General features: G+C 37.8%; 1 protein-coding gene across 6 annotated transcripts in view; it reads right to left on the bottom strand.

Annotated features, from left to right (window-relative positions):
- Positions 1-14,871, bottom strand: part of VEZT (vezatin, adherens junctions transmembrane protein) — an 83,646-nt gene that overhangs the window by 62,012 nt on the left and 6,763 nt on the right. The window lies entirely within an intron of this gene.

Raw genomic sequence — 14,871 nt, 5'->3', positions numbered from 1 at the left:
GCCAACATGGTGAAACCTCGTCTCTACTAAAAAAAAAATACAAAAATTAGCTGGGCGTGGTGGTGCACATCTGTAGTCCTAACTACTTGGGAGGCCTGAGGCAGGAGAATCACTTGAACCTGGGAGGCGGAGGCTGCAGCCGAGATAGCGCCACCGCACTCCAGTCTGGGCAATACAGCAAGACTCCGTCTTAAAAAACAAAAACAAAACAAAAAAAACCCAAAAAACTGTGGGGTGGATGTGAGCAGCGCTACTGGTATCTAGTGTGTAGAGATCGGGATGCTGCTCAACATCCTATATTGCACAGGACAACCCTCACAAAGAGTTATCTGGCCCAAAGTGTCAATAGTTCTAAGGCTGAGAACCTGTTTTTGAGTATAAGGAATCAAAGATTGAAAAAATCACAAAAAAATACATAGCCTAGCAGCTGCTTTCATTATTTACTTTTTATTTTGGGATGATGACTGATTTGAAAAGCAATGACCAAAATGGAAAATTAGTTGTTTTTCCATGACTTGCAATGCTCAACAGCCTGTTGCAAAAACTCAACAGGCTTTCTAAGAGTGAAATGAGTTACCTTCAAAATAACTGCATTAGAATTTACGCACTGAAATTTTAATCAGCTACTAATATAAAACCAAAATAATTATAGCACTTGGTTACACTAAGTATTGTGATGATCAATATGAACCTTTAAATAGGCTGAGAAATGTTATTACAGTATTAAAAATATCTGAAGAAAATAATTTTCTATATAACATCATTTTACTCCAGTAGAGCCTTAAATTTTAAAAACTTTAAGAATAGCTGAGCTAAGCTGTTGGGAGATTATTTCTACATAAACTTCATGCTCATCTAACTGAACTTCAGTCTTCCAATAAAAAATTTTCCTTATTTAAAAAATTCTGTTGGGGTGTCAACATAAGAAAAGAAGTGCAAATCTGACTATCTGGGCCATAGATATTAACTAGTAAAGTTAGATATCTCAATAAACCTAGCCTCTTCCATAAATGGCACTTTACTGAATGGTTTCTTTTGGATATTGACACACTATTAATATCAATACTACAGGTCCACAATCCAGCACATCTACTGGGCTAAGAACAGTCAATGATTGTCTATCTTCCAACTCAGTAGTCATTGTTGCAACGTTTCTGTTTTCCTCTTTTCTTTTTTCTTTTTCTCTTTCTTTCTTTCTCTCTCTTTCTTTCTTTCTTTCCCTTTCTTTCTCTCTCTCTCTCTCTCCTCTTTCTCACTCTCTCTTTCGAGTCTCCCTCTGTTGCTCAGGCTGGAGGGCAGTGGCACAATCTTGGCTCACTGCAACTTCCATCTCTCAGGTTCAAGTGATTCTCCGGCCTCAGCTTCCCGAGTAGCTGGGATTAAAGGTATGCGCCACCACATCTGGCTAATTTTTGTATTTTTAGTAGAGATGGCGTTTCACCATGTTGGCCAGGCTGGTCTCAAACTCCTGACCTCAAGTGATCTGCCCTCCTTGGCCTCCTAAAGTGCTGCGATTACAGGTGTGAGCTACCGTGCTGGGCCCTATGTCACTTATTCTGTCTGTCTGAACCCTCCGAGCTCTTCACACTAGCCCTGATGCACCCTTGAGACTCTTTCCTTCCCTTTGTCAGAAGAGCTGATCTCAGAGCCATATACCCTTTCAGAAAAGCAATGTGTAGTCTGCACTAACTACTGGCCAAATTCTGATTCTAGTCCCTCACACTATCTATTCTCTCTTGCAGATGGCAATGATTGAGTGCTAACAGCATTCCAGGATAAAGATAATCTGGATAGAAAAGGGACAATCACCATTTACTCCTTTATCACTAGCCAAATATTTATTGAGCACCTACTCTGTGTCAGGCACTAGTTACTTTAGTAGTTCTCTGCCATTAACTTCTCTCTGGGGATATACAAGAAAAGTTAACTTATTTCATCTGTAAAAGGACACTAAGCTCAACTGCTCAACCTCAGTTTGTTTGTTTGTTTTTCACTGCCTTGCTGCTTTTATACTAAAAATTTAAAAAATACAAAAAGATATAAAATGAGCAATAACTTTGTTTTTCCTACCCTAGTCCCCTAGTTTCTCACCCAAAAGGTAATAAATATTTAGCTCATGAATCCTTCCCCCAAAATTTAGTATCCACTTATATATGTATGAATAGCCTTCAAAATTTCTATACAAATGGGAATATACTATATACTTTTCTCTGCACTTGGCTTCATTGACTGTATTTTAGAGACCTTTCCATATTGGGACATATATTGTACCTTATTCCTTTTTAGTGTCCTTATAGCATTTCAATTCTATGAATCTATCATGATTTATTTATCCAGTCTCTTGCTGTTGGATAACTTGGACTACAAGAAGTATAAAAAATGAAAACATTTAATAAATGTGTTTAAGTATTAAAATCAAAATAACTTGATTACTGATTGAAATGGTTGGCAATGGAGGGATCAAGATTAAGATTTCTGATTTGAAGAATCAGGTGGTGCTATTTAATGAAATATGAAACAGTGGTGCAGCAACAAATCTTGAGGAGGAAGGGGATGTATTAGAAGTGCCTGTGAGATGGTCAAATGTGAATGGCTTAGACCTAAAATATCTGGAGGTCAGGAAAGTAGCCACTGAATGTATAGATTCAAGTTTTTAGCATATAAATATGGTGGCAAACTCATATGACATACCAGTATAGAAACACATGTAGTCTGTAAGATCAACTAGAGATAATGGTAGGAGAAGACAGGAAGGCCCTAACAGAGTTACTATATATATTTTAGAAAACAGTAGAGCCAAGCTTGAAAAACAATGTAGTGACACTAAAAATAGTTAACATTTGCTGAGTTGCTTATTTACTAGGCATTGAGTTAAGCATGTTTTATAATACCTCATTTAATTCTAACGACTCTATAAAGAGGTATTTTTATTATTACTCTCATTTTACAGATGAGGAAACTGAGTCATAAAGAGGTTATAACTTGCTTAACGTCACCCATCAGAATATAAACCCAGTTAGTCTGATTCCAAAGCCCATACTTTTAAACTATAATATAAAATTGTCTCTTTGAGAAAAATTGAGATGTAAAAGAAACAACCTCTCTCAAGTTCACCATATATATCATATGTTATATTCTATAAGGTTCAAAATGCTCAACCCTGCAAGGCATAATTTTTAATTCAATCCTATTTTTGTCTCTCTTCAAGCTAACTTCATCTTAAATTGTCCCCTTCCAATGGTGGCTTTAAGTTTCATAGAAGCTACAGAATCTGGGAACATACCAATACAGACTTTTTTCTCGTAAAAACATTTTGGAAAATGCTCATATAAAATTGGTGTTATTATGATTTACAGGCTCCATGACTTTTATCCATCCTTCAGCGAGAGCTCTATACTTATTAGCATAAGGCTAATATAAAGTAGCAAATGGGAAGAAGTCAAGAAATTTTAAGGTATAAACTCAGAGAAGAGAAATAATCAAGAGGCAATGGATTACCAATTTAGAAATTTAGTTTCCAAGGGAAACAGAGCCACAACAGACACCAACATGAACAAGATAATGAAAACAAAACAAAACAAAATAATATTCCAGTGCTGTGTTTTCCCAAGGCTATGGGGGCTATAAGTGGTGAGTGTTTGACAATGACCCTTGATCTTCTCCCACTGCCCATTTCTGAGGTTACAGCAAGTTTAACCTCTGGTTTGGTGATGTCAGTGGAGGCTGATAATTCTGCTTGATACTACCCAGATGCACAATTTTCTCACAGGAGGATGATCCAGTGTAGTTCCTATCTGGTTGGTTGATTTCTTTTCCACCCATCTCCCCACAAACAACAGCAGTAGTAAACATTTATTGAGTACCCAGACAGGGCCAGGAATTAATCTAAGTATTTTTTTTTTATGTACAAGCCTGTCTCATCTTTGCAATAACCTTATGAGGCATGGCTCATTTTAGATATGAGGAAACTAAGGCACAGAGAGACCAAGGGAACTTGCCCAATGTCACAAGGACAGATAGTACTAAATAACAGAAGAGGGATTTTTCTGAGTCGGAAAAACCTGATAGATTCAGTGCTGTTACCTACCCCATCATATTGCAAATAATTTTGAGTAAACAAGTTCATTAATTTGGTCTAATGAAGTACTGTGTATAGTTGTTTGTTTTATTTAACTAGAAACTAAACTTGTAATTTTAAATCTATTTAGCAGATTAAGTTAGAAAACTCAAAATAGGCTAGCATTATTCTCCTGATAATATCTACATTTATTCCCAATTGCCTTATTTTTGCTTCAGATGAGCTATAGTTCACATGTAAGAATTCAGTAGGAGCCGAGCACCATGGCTGATGCCTGTAATCCTAGCACTCTGGGGGACCAACATGGACGGATCACTTGAGGTCAGAAGTTTGAGACCAGTCTGGCCAACGTAGTGGAACACCGTCTCTACTAAAAATACAAAAATTAGCTGGGCATGGTGGCGAGAGACTGTAATGTGGGCTTATTGTAATCCCAGCTACCCGAGAGGCTGAAGCAGGAGAATCACCTGAACCCAGGAGGCGGAAGGTGCAGTGAGTCAAAATCATGACACTGCACTCCAGCCTGGGCAACAGAGAGCGACTCCCTCTCAGAAAAAAAAAAAAGAATTCAATAAGAGCATTTGCCTCACGTTACACAAGGTTAGAAACTGGCTGCAAAGATTCTTGGGGACTACAGAAACAATGGTACTCTAGTCTTAAAAATTACTTTCAAAACTAGCTTAATGGGTTTTAAAAACAACTCATTGAAAATGGAGGCCCGGCGCGGTGGCTCACGTCTGTAATCCCAACACTCTGGGAGGCTGAGGCAGGCAAATCACCTGGGGTTAGGTGTTCGAGACCAGCCTGACCACCATGGAGAAACCCCGCCTCTACTACAAAAATACAAAAAATTAGCCGGGAGTGGTGGCGCATGCGCCTGTAATCCCAGCTACTTGGGAGGCTGAGGCAAGAGAATCACTTGAACCCTGCAGTGGGGGGCAGTGGGGAGGTTGCGGTGAGCCCAGATCGCGACACTGCACTCCAGCCTGGGGGACAAGAGCGAAACTCTGTCTCAAAAAAAAAAAAAAAAAAAAAAAAAAAAGATTATTGATAGAAAATTCAGCTAACATGATGCAACAGTTTTTTAATTTACAATAAGCCCACATAAACCAGTAAGAATATTTTTTTAAATTGTAGAAATGGGTAAAGGATATAAAGAAGCAGTTTAGAGAAAAAAATACAAATGGGTCAATATAAATGAAAACATGTTAAACTTCACCTTTGAAGAAATGCAAATTGAAACAAAGATACAATTTTTACCTATTAGTTGGCAATAATTAAGAAGTCTGAGAATACTCACTTTTGGCAATGTGGGAATACAGATACATCATACACTATTAGTAGGAGTATAGGTATAAAAATATAAATGTAAATATCCATTGAACTAGCAATTTTACCACTAAGCTTCCAGTCTATGAATATAATTATAAAAGTATGCAAAATATACATACAAGAACATTGACTATTACTAGCCATTTAAAAACCCCATTTATGTTTTAAAAAACCCACAAAATGGAATTATACAATATATTTATGTATGTCACACATATATATGTATATATACATACACATATAGATAAATGTAATTGCGCTGAGAATAATCTGAAAGAAAATATACCAACATTGGCCAGAGACAGTGGCTCACGCCTGTAATCTCAGCACTTTGGGAGGCTGAGGTGGGGGGATCACCTGAGGCCAGGAGTTTGAGACCAGCCTGGCCAACATGGTGAAACCCTGTATGTACTAAAAATACAAAAAAATTAGCCAGGCGTGGTGGCACACGCCTGTAGTCCCAGCTACTTGGGAGGCTGAGGTGGGAGAATCACTTGAACCTGGGAGGCGGAGGTTGCAGTGAGCCAAGATTGCGCCACTGCACTCCAGCCGTGGCAAGAGAGTGAGACTCTTGTCTCAAAAAAAAAAATAAAATAAAAATAAAAAATAATTTAAAAAAGAAAATATACCAACGTGATTACAGTGGTACTTCTGCGGGGAAAGGTGGACTTGCAAAGGAAAAGGGGGATTAAGGGAGAGCTGATCCTTTCCCTGTATTATGTGAATGTTTTACAATGAGAACATATTCATGTGTTATCTGTGTGGAAAAAGGTAGTTAAGGTCTGCTAAGAAAAAAAAAAAAAGAAAAGAAAAAAAGAAAGTACCCAATTACATGTGAGTTTAGTAAATGAATAAAATGAGCCAATACACTTTTCCATATAAAAACTAACAATGGGGTGGATGCAGTGGCTCACCCCTGTAATCCCAGCACTTTGGGAGGTCAAGCCATGCAGATCACTTGAGCAAAGGAATTTGAGACCAGTCTGAGCAACATGGCAAAACCCTGCCTCCACAAAAAATACAAAAATTAGTCGAACATGGTACACACCTGTGCTCTTAGCAAACTCAGGAGGCTGAGGCAGGAGGACCGCTTGAGCTTGGGAAGTAGAGGATACAGTGAGCCGAGATTGCGCCACTGCACTCCAGCCTGGGCGACAGAGTGAGACTCTATCTCAAAAAACCCAAAAAATAAAACAAACAAACAAACAAAAAAACTCAAACCAAACCAACCCAAAAACTAATGCTCTACTTCAACTGTTACACATTCCTTCATTTAAAATGTCAGTATGATATCTAAACCACACTATCAGGTTTGGCAAAATGCTAACTATTGTCAGATGTCAGATGTCATTTGGGCCATGCAGTCCATATTAAACACAAAAAGCAACAAGAAAACACAGGCACACCAGCTACTAACAGAGAAGAGAGTATGAGGCACAAAGCATTGGCACAAAAGCCTGAAATTGTGTAATGTTTGAGAAGTAACTTTGTTAACACAGACTTCCCACCTATATGAATCTGTGCTTATTCTGGTTCAAAGGATCAAAAAGCCTTTGATTTCCATTCCCAAGTTACAGAATTCACCAAGTTACACGTAACTTTTCTTCAAGTTTGTACCAACTTGTAATTTCTCTGGAAAAAAAGTATTCTCTATATACTACCATGTAAATTACATATTTTTTAAAGTTTCTACTATGCCAACAAAACCTCTAAAAGATCTTTAATTCAAAATAAAATCTCTAGGGAAAAGGTATCTGCAACTAAAGGGATTTGATGGGAAAATATTTGCCTGAAAATTATTATGTGTTATTTTAAAGCATTTAAAAAAATCTTTTATCTTTGAATATAGCTTAAAGCTATAGGTCTAAATGTGACTATCACATATAGAACAACAATATATTGTTTTTGGAAAATACCACTGAAAAGGATTAAACTCCTGTTGTTAATTGCTATGATTTCCATGTTTTTCCAGGCTAGCTGCAGAGTATCACAAAATAAACTGACGAGTAAAACTATAACAAATTATAAAAGGCAGTGATTTTTCTCAATTTTTAATGAGGAATCTACTTAAAAGGCTAAATCTCTGTCAAAATTAACAAAACCCCATGATGGAAAATAAATTTCCCCATAATTGTATTGCCAATGTAGTAAATTTCTATATAGACTTCTCACTTATCTTTAATTCAGTACACAATCACAAAATATAATCTGAAATTAACTACTTCATGCCTTTATCTCCCTTAAACCTTAGATAATATCATAGGATATTAAAGATATAAAATAATAGGAAATGCTTTTCGGAGCTTACACATTTCAACATGATTTCTAAATTAGTATACCAAAGCTCCAAATTCAAGCATTAATTAATTAATCAGCAAAGTAAAATCTAATCATAAAATCTAATTTAAAGAGATTAAGCTAAAAGGGTCCATTAAAATTGGTCCAACTAATTAAACTACTCACAGACAGCATGGTTCTAATTTCTCCAGTTGACCTAAATGAAAAATTTACTGCCTCTTGTCCATATTCTTTTTTATCCACACATTTCTTTCTTTGATGATTCCCACTTGTTTCTCCAGAAGAACTACAGTACAAAATGGCCACTGAATTGGAGGGCGTGCCTCTGTCATTACTAAGCATTTTCCTATCAGAAGCAGCCCTTTGAAAAAAAATCTGAACATTATTTCTTCAGTGCTGTTATTACTCAGCAACTACAGACGAAGGTAATAGGAATACTGGAGTTTTAAAAATGCCTTCAAAGGATGTTTTTAGTATTAGTGTTTATTTAAAAGTTTTTAAATAAACCAAGAAAAAGTAAGACACATATATTAAGAAGTTTGGCTGCAGGCTTCTAATATTTTCCGCTGAAATCCTATCCAATGATTCTGATATGAGATGTAATAAATAGCAAACATTTTTAAAAAGAATAACCTTAAGATTTTTCTATACAACAGTACAAATGTACTCAAGTGCAATACTACCTAAGTCCAAAATCTAAATAAAAATCAAACATACCCATCAAAAGACTAAGAGATGCAATGGGAGAAAACTGACTTACACAGCTTTTATACTCTATTGACTAAAAAGCAAGGACAGCAGTGGATTGTCTTAACTAAATGGAGAGAAGTCAGCAATGGTAGATTGATATCCCCTTGGTTCTGATGCTACTTTTAATATTATTTGAAATCTAGCTAATTAACTCGCACATATCGGTCACTTAAATGAATGCACAGCAGAAGCAAGGAGAGGAAGCAAAACTTCATTTTCAACTGCTTTAAGACAAAGGCCAGAAGATCAAACACAATTGACAAAATGTTGGATGTGAGGAGAGCATGCAGTAAACTTTAATATAATGTTTGGATATTACGAGATAACATCCAACTTTATTTCCTTTGCTTCTTAATCCAAAATAAATAAAAAAAAAAAAAGGAGAGATAACTGGACACAATGGCTCACACAGGATGAGGTGAGAGGAGAGGATAGCTGGAGCCTAGGAGTTCAAGGCTGCAGTGAGCTATGACTGCAACACTTGTACTCCAGCCTGGGTGACAGAGTGTGACTGTCTCAAAAAAAAAAAGAAAGAAAAAGAAAAAAGCAAAAAAAAAATCCATTTTCATAAAGGTCTTAATGAGATATAATATTAAAAGTTGTGGATTAATCAGCAAAAACCTCAACAATAAGAGATAGGAGGCTATATTCTGTCAACTAAATAAATTACAATGCAGATTTTAAAATAAAGGATGTCCTCAAATATATTGTTTCAAATAAAAAGTAATGGGCACACTGATTTCCTATAGTGGGAATAATAACAACATGAAGTCTCAATGTATACTATAAGCAATACTCAAAAAATCCAGAGGCAATGAAGTTAGTACACTTCTTTTTTTTTTTTTTTTTTTTTTTTGAGACAGAGTCTCTCACTGTTGCCCAGGCTGGAGTGCAGTGGCGTGATCTCAGCTCACTGCAACCTCCATCTCCTGGGTTCAAGCAATTCTCCTACCTCAGCCTCCCGAGTAGCTGGGATTACAGGCGCCAGCTGTAATTTTTGCATTTGTAACAGCTAGCTAATTTTTGCATTTTTAGTAGAGATGAGGTTTCACCATGTTGGCCAGGCTGGTCTTGAACTCCTGACCCCAGGCGATCCACCTGCCTCACCCTCTGGGATTACAGGCATGAGCCACCACGCCTGGTCGAAGTTAGTACACTTTCTAACACTGTGCCCCTGTCGAGTACACTGAGCTTTGGGCCTTTTCTCCTAAATCCTTAAGGCATGATTTGCTTCTAGGAATTCAGAGAACACCTGGTACAGAACCAGGGAAAACTAAAATTGAGTCAGGATTTCTAATATAAAAAGAGACTGGAAATGAGTAGATTCTTTTCCTGTATTTCCTAATTAATGGAAGCCTGTAAGGGCCTACTCTCATTTACTCAACCCACTAGATAGTTTCTGATCCCCTAGAATGGATTTAAGAAAAATTTCATACCAAAGGTTGATATGGTATAAAGGATGATCCTGGGAAACAAGCTCTAGATAAATTAAGTGATTTATTCAGAATTTCATTGCTAATTTATGTCAGTCAGTCTCTTGACTCCTCATCTGGTCCTCTTTCCACAATGCTTTTAAAAAAATGAAAACCTTCAATATAGCTGCACATAAAATACCAAGGTAACTACAAAAAATAATGTAGGCACTGTGTGTGTCATAGCTTCAGACAAATGGACTTACATTTTAATAAATGCAATAAAAAGTACATAAAAGAGAGAACTTCCTACTTTTCTTGAATGTTTAGACGTAAAACAGAAACAAAATTTTAATCTAAACTGGAGCCCCAAGGATCTGTAAAGAAGCCAAAACAGAAGAAATGACACAACATAAGCAGAAAAAAAAGCAGACTTGTTCCCCAAGAATAATTTTTATAATTCATATTAAACATGGAATTTCTTCTTGCATATCTTGGTTATAAACCAGAGTTGGTGTTTTGTTTTGTTTTTGAGACAGGGTCTCATTTCAATGCCCAGGCTGGAGTGCAGTGCTGAAATCACAGCTCACTGCAGCCTCAACCTCCTGGGCTCAAGCAATCCTCCCACCTCAGCCCCGAAGCAGCTTGGACTGTAGGTACATGCCACCACATTGGCCAATTTTTACATTTTCTGTAGAGACAGGGTCTTACTATGTTGCCCAGGCTGGTCTTGAACTCCTGAGCTCATGTGATCTTCTAACCACAGCCTCCTAAATTGTTGGGATTACAGGTGTGAACCACCATATCTGGCTAGACTTGGTCTTAATGGTCAATCTTTGATGTCAATAGAGTTGTGATTTAATAGCACTATTAATAAATATTATTCCTATTATAGATAGTGATAGCATGAATTTTGCTATACTTCTAATCTCAGCTACTACTTGGAACAAGATTATTTTAAATAATACAATTTAGGGCTTTATGTTTGACAAACTGAAATTCAGGATATATTAAAAAAATTAAATGATATAATAATACCTTAAATTTTATATGTATAATTATTCTAGACAGGAAGCTCCATTATCAAAATAGCAAATACTGTCCACGTATATGTTCACAGACAAAAACAATATTCTTCCATTAGTCAAATCAATAATACAAGTAAGAAAGAATCTACAATTATTACTTAGGGAAAAAGTGCCTTTATGTTCCTCAGAGATGTATAATAACTTTTAAAAATACAAAGAAAGGGGAATCTCTCGAGAAAGAGAGAAATTTTTTAAAACTTCCTTTTAAATGTGAAAGGTTTTGTGAGAGTCATTTCCTTTCATTTAACTGATTAAATGCTACGAGAAAAAAGGGCGAAAGCTGAACATACTGCCAACGAAGGGTTAACATTTAATAACTTACACAGAAGTATGAAAGAAGTAGGAGAAAAAGAAATCATGATAAAATGGGCAAAAATTATCTTTCTCAGCCAGGAAGAAAAGAAAAGAGGCAGAATGAATTTAAACAAACACCAAAAACAGTAAAGAGTTCACCTACAGAGGATAAGGTTACCAAGGCAAGAGATTTGAGTAAAAGATCCCTTTAATACAACATTGTCCCTACTAGAAGAAAGTTACAAAGGAATGGTTTAAATGAACTTCAAATGATGCAAAGAGGCAGAAAAATTAGTCTTTCAGATTTAAAAAGTCTTATTTCCAGGTACTCTTCCCTCTAGGAATAGCAGGGTTTAAGACAGAATAAATGACCTGAAGTTTCTGCAATTAAAATTTAAGGCCCGGTGCAGTCGTTCACGTCTGTAATCCCAGCACTTTGGGAGGCCGAGGCAGGACAATCACTTGAACCTGGGCAACATGTCAAAACCCACTCTCTGCAAAAAATACAAAAAATTGGTCGGGCATGGTGGCTCATGCCTGTAATCCCAGCACTTTGGGAAGCTGAGGCGGATGGATCACCTGAGGTCAGGAGTTCGAGACAAGCCTGGCCAACATGGCGAAACCCCATCTCTACTAAAAATACAAAAATTAGCAGGGTGTGGTGGCATGCGCCTGTAATCCCAGCTACTTGGGAGGCTGAGGCAGAAGAATCGCTTGAACCTGGGAGGTGGAGGTTGCAGTGACCCGAGATCACGCCATTGCACTCCAGCCTGGGAGACAAGAGCGAAACAAAATTCCATCTCAAAAAAAAAAAAATTAGTAGGGCATGATGGCACATGCCTGTAGTCTCAGCTACTTGGGAGGCTGAGATGAGATAATCACCTGAGCCTGGGAAGTGGAGGCTGCAGTGAACAGTGATTGTTCTATTGGAGGCCAGCCTGGCGACAGAGTGAGACCCTGTCTAAAAAATAGTTTAAGAAAGCAACATCAGAACTTTAATACCTTTCTAAAGTAATTGGAGAATTCTTACTCTCAAAACACTGTAATTAATGATGACGATAATAGAGTAAAACAACAATCTTGGTATTTCATGCTTATTTTGCTAATATTCACATTAGACATAGTATCCATCATTTTCTAAAATTTGTTCTGTTGCTGTTTAGCCTGAGAGGTCCAAGACTGAGGTTATACTGTCCTTCTCAATTCAGCCTCTTAGAGTAGAATGACGGTAGAAGATTCTAATTAAAACAAATGATCTTATAGAAGGAGGAGTCAGGCTCCAATATAATAGAATTAACATTGAAAGTATATATGGAATCTAGCTCTGATAAAATGGGTAATCAGATTCTAGGGCAAGAAATGGGAATTGGGCCTGGGCACTTCACTTTTTCTTTCCTCCCTTAGTCCTTCTCTTATATCATCTTTCAGTGCACATCTAGTCCTCAGACTAAGAGGACTCAAAGTGATCACTGAAAGGAGAAATACAAATGACCCAAAATATAATACAGTAAAATTTACAAATAATCCAAGAAACAGAAATTAAAACAAGATACCTCAAAGAGTTTGTTTTAAGGGAAGGGATATTGTTGGAATATTATCCAAAACTCTGCATGATTTAAGTTTTTAACTTTCATGCAGCATGTAATTCTCTAGGTAAGTCTCAATACATGAATGAGTCTGATTTCTACTCTGAAGATCATTAAAATAACAGTATTACAACAAATATACCAAAAAGAAATCACAGTTAAATTTCTTTGGGGAAGACAGGTTAGGCCCTAAGATAGATATGGTAAATTGGCTTGTTCAATCTCTATTCTATAATCCTTTTTCCAATGTATCTCTTGTGTCACAGAGGCAGGAAAGCTACATCTGAAATTTCCCAAATTATCTTGCAGCTAGGATTCTAGATATAAGTTAGGGTTTCCCCAAGTAGGTGTACGGTGTAAGAGATTTGGAAGGTGGAAGAAGAGCAGAAGTCCACTTTTTGCTTCTTTGGCTTTTGTTTCATCTGTTCTTTTTTTTTTCTTTTTTTTTTTTAAATAAAGGCAAAGTCTCAATCTGTCACCAAGGCAGAGTGCAGTGGCCTTATCAAAGCTCATCGCAGCCTTGAACTCCTGGGTTTAAGCAATCCTCCTGCGTCAGCCTCCTGAGTAGCTAGGGCTACAGATGCATGCCACCATGCCTAGCTAATTCTTTAAAATAATTTTTTGCAGAAACAAGGTCTCGCTATGTTGCCCAAGCTGGTCTCAAACTGCTGGCCTCAAGTGATCCCCCCACTGCTGGCCTTGTTCTTTCATTTGTCCGTTTGTTCTCTCATTCCTTCTCTTTTTTTTTTTTTTTTTTTTGCTATGAAACAAAGCTGTGGAGGCAAAACGGAGACAAAACTGGAATACTGCGGAGCAGTATTCCAATATGGATTCTCCAACTTCTTGGTAACACAGCTGCAGGTGTGGTAGAGACAGTGGAGAGACTCCAAGTTCCAATACCAAGGTATCACTTTGTTAGGTTATTGAGAGGCAGATGTGGTGATGGCTTTTTTTGTTTGTTTGTTTTGTTTTGTTTGAGACAGAGTCTTGCTCTATCGCCCAGGCTGGAGTGCCGTGGCGTGATCTCGGCTCACTGCAACCTCAGCCTCCTGGGTTTATGCCATTCTCCTGCCTCAGCCTCCCGAGTAGCTGGGACTACAGGCGCCCGCCACCAAAACCGGCTAATTTCTTTTTGTATTTTTACTAGAGATGGGGTTTCACAGCATTAGCCAGAAAGGTCTCGATCTCCTGACCTCATGATCCGCCAGCCTTGGACTCCCAAAGTGGTGATGGCTTCTAATTCCTGGATTGTAACTATGATCATGATCACGTGCTCTTGCCTACATGAGCATATAGCAACTTTGATAGAGCTTGATCCTGTGGGCCTTCCAATGATAATCTAACTATTAATTCCCTATGTTAAATTCCTTTCTGCTTATGGCACATAGACAGGTTTCTGTTTACTGCATTAACAGGGGTCCCCAACCCCCAGGCCTGCACGACACTGGTACTGGTCCATGGCCTGTTAGGAATACAGCCCGCGGCCAGCAGGATGGTGGGCCAGTGGGTGAGCAAGCATTACCATCAGAGCTCCGCCTCCTGTCAGATCAGTGGCAGCATTAGATTCTCATAGGAGCAGGAACCCTATTGTGAACTGTGCACGTGAGAGATCTAGGTTGTGTGTTCCTTATGAGAATCTAACTAATGCCTGATGATCTCAGGTGGAACAGTTTCATGCTGAAACCATCCTCCATCTGTGGAAAAATTGTATTCCATGAAACAAGTCTCTGGTGCCAAAAACCAGTCACTGTGCATTAGGATGTATGGGTGACACAGTACTTAGTATCTAGAAGTAGGGCTGACTCAGCAGAACCTGAAATATGTTCCACTGGCTGAGTAATCAAGTAGTAGATGGCAAGAAAACATGGCTTACAAGCTTTCAGCTCTTCAAAAGAAGGCCTTTCTCAGTCAGTGGCCTGAGATCTAAGTTGAATGAAAGTGGTAATAGGGGTAGAAGGGGTTACAGGTCTCATAGGTGGTAAAGCCCAAACACAGGAAATAAAATGGCTGCTCCAAGCCTTTCCCAAGAAGAA

This window comes from Pongo pygmaeus, chromosome 10, assembly GCF_028885625.2.
Source record: "Pongo pygmaeus isolate AG05252 chromosome 10, NHGRI_mPonPyg2-v2.0_pri, whole genome shotgun sequence".
Taxonomy (NCBI): domain Eukaryota; kingdom Metazoa; phylum Chordata; class Mammalia; order Primates; family Hominidae; genus Pongo; species Pongo pygmaeus.
Note: the sequence above shows the minus strand (reverse complement) of the source record. Positions and strands in the feature narration are given on the sequence as shown.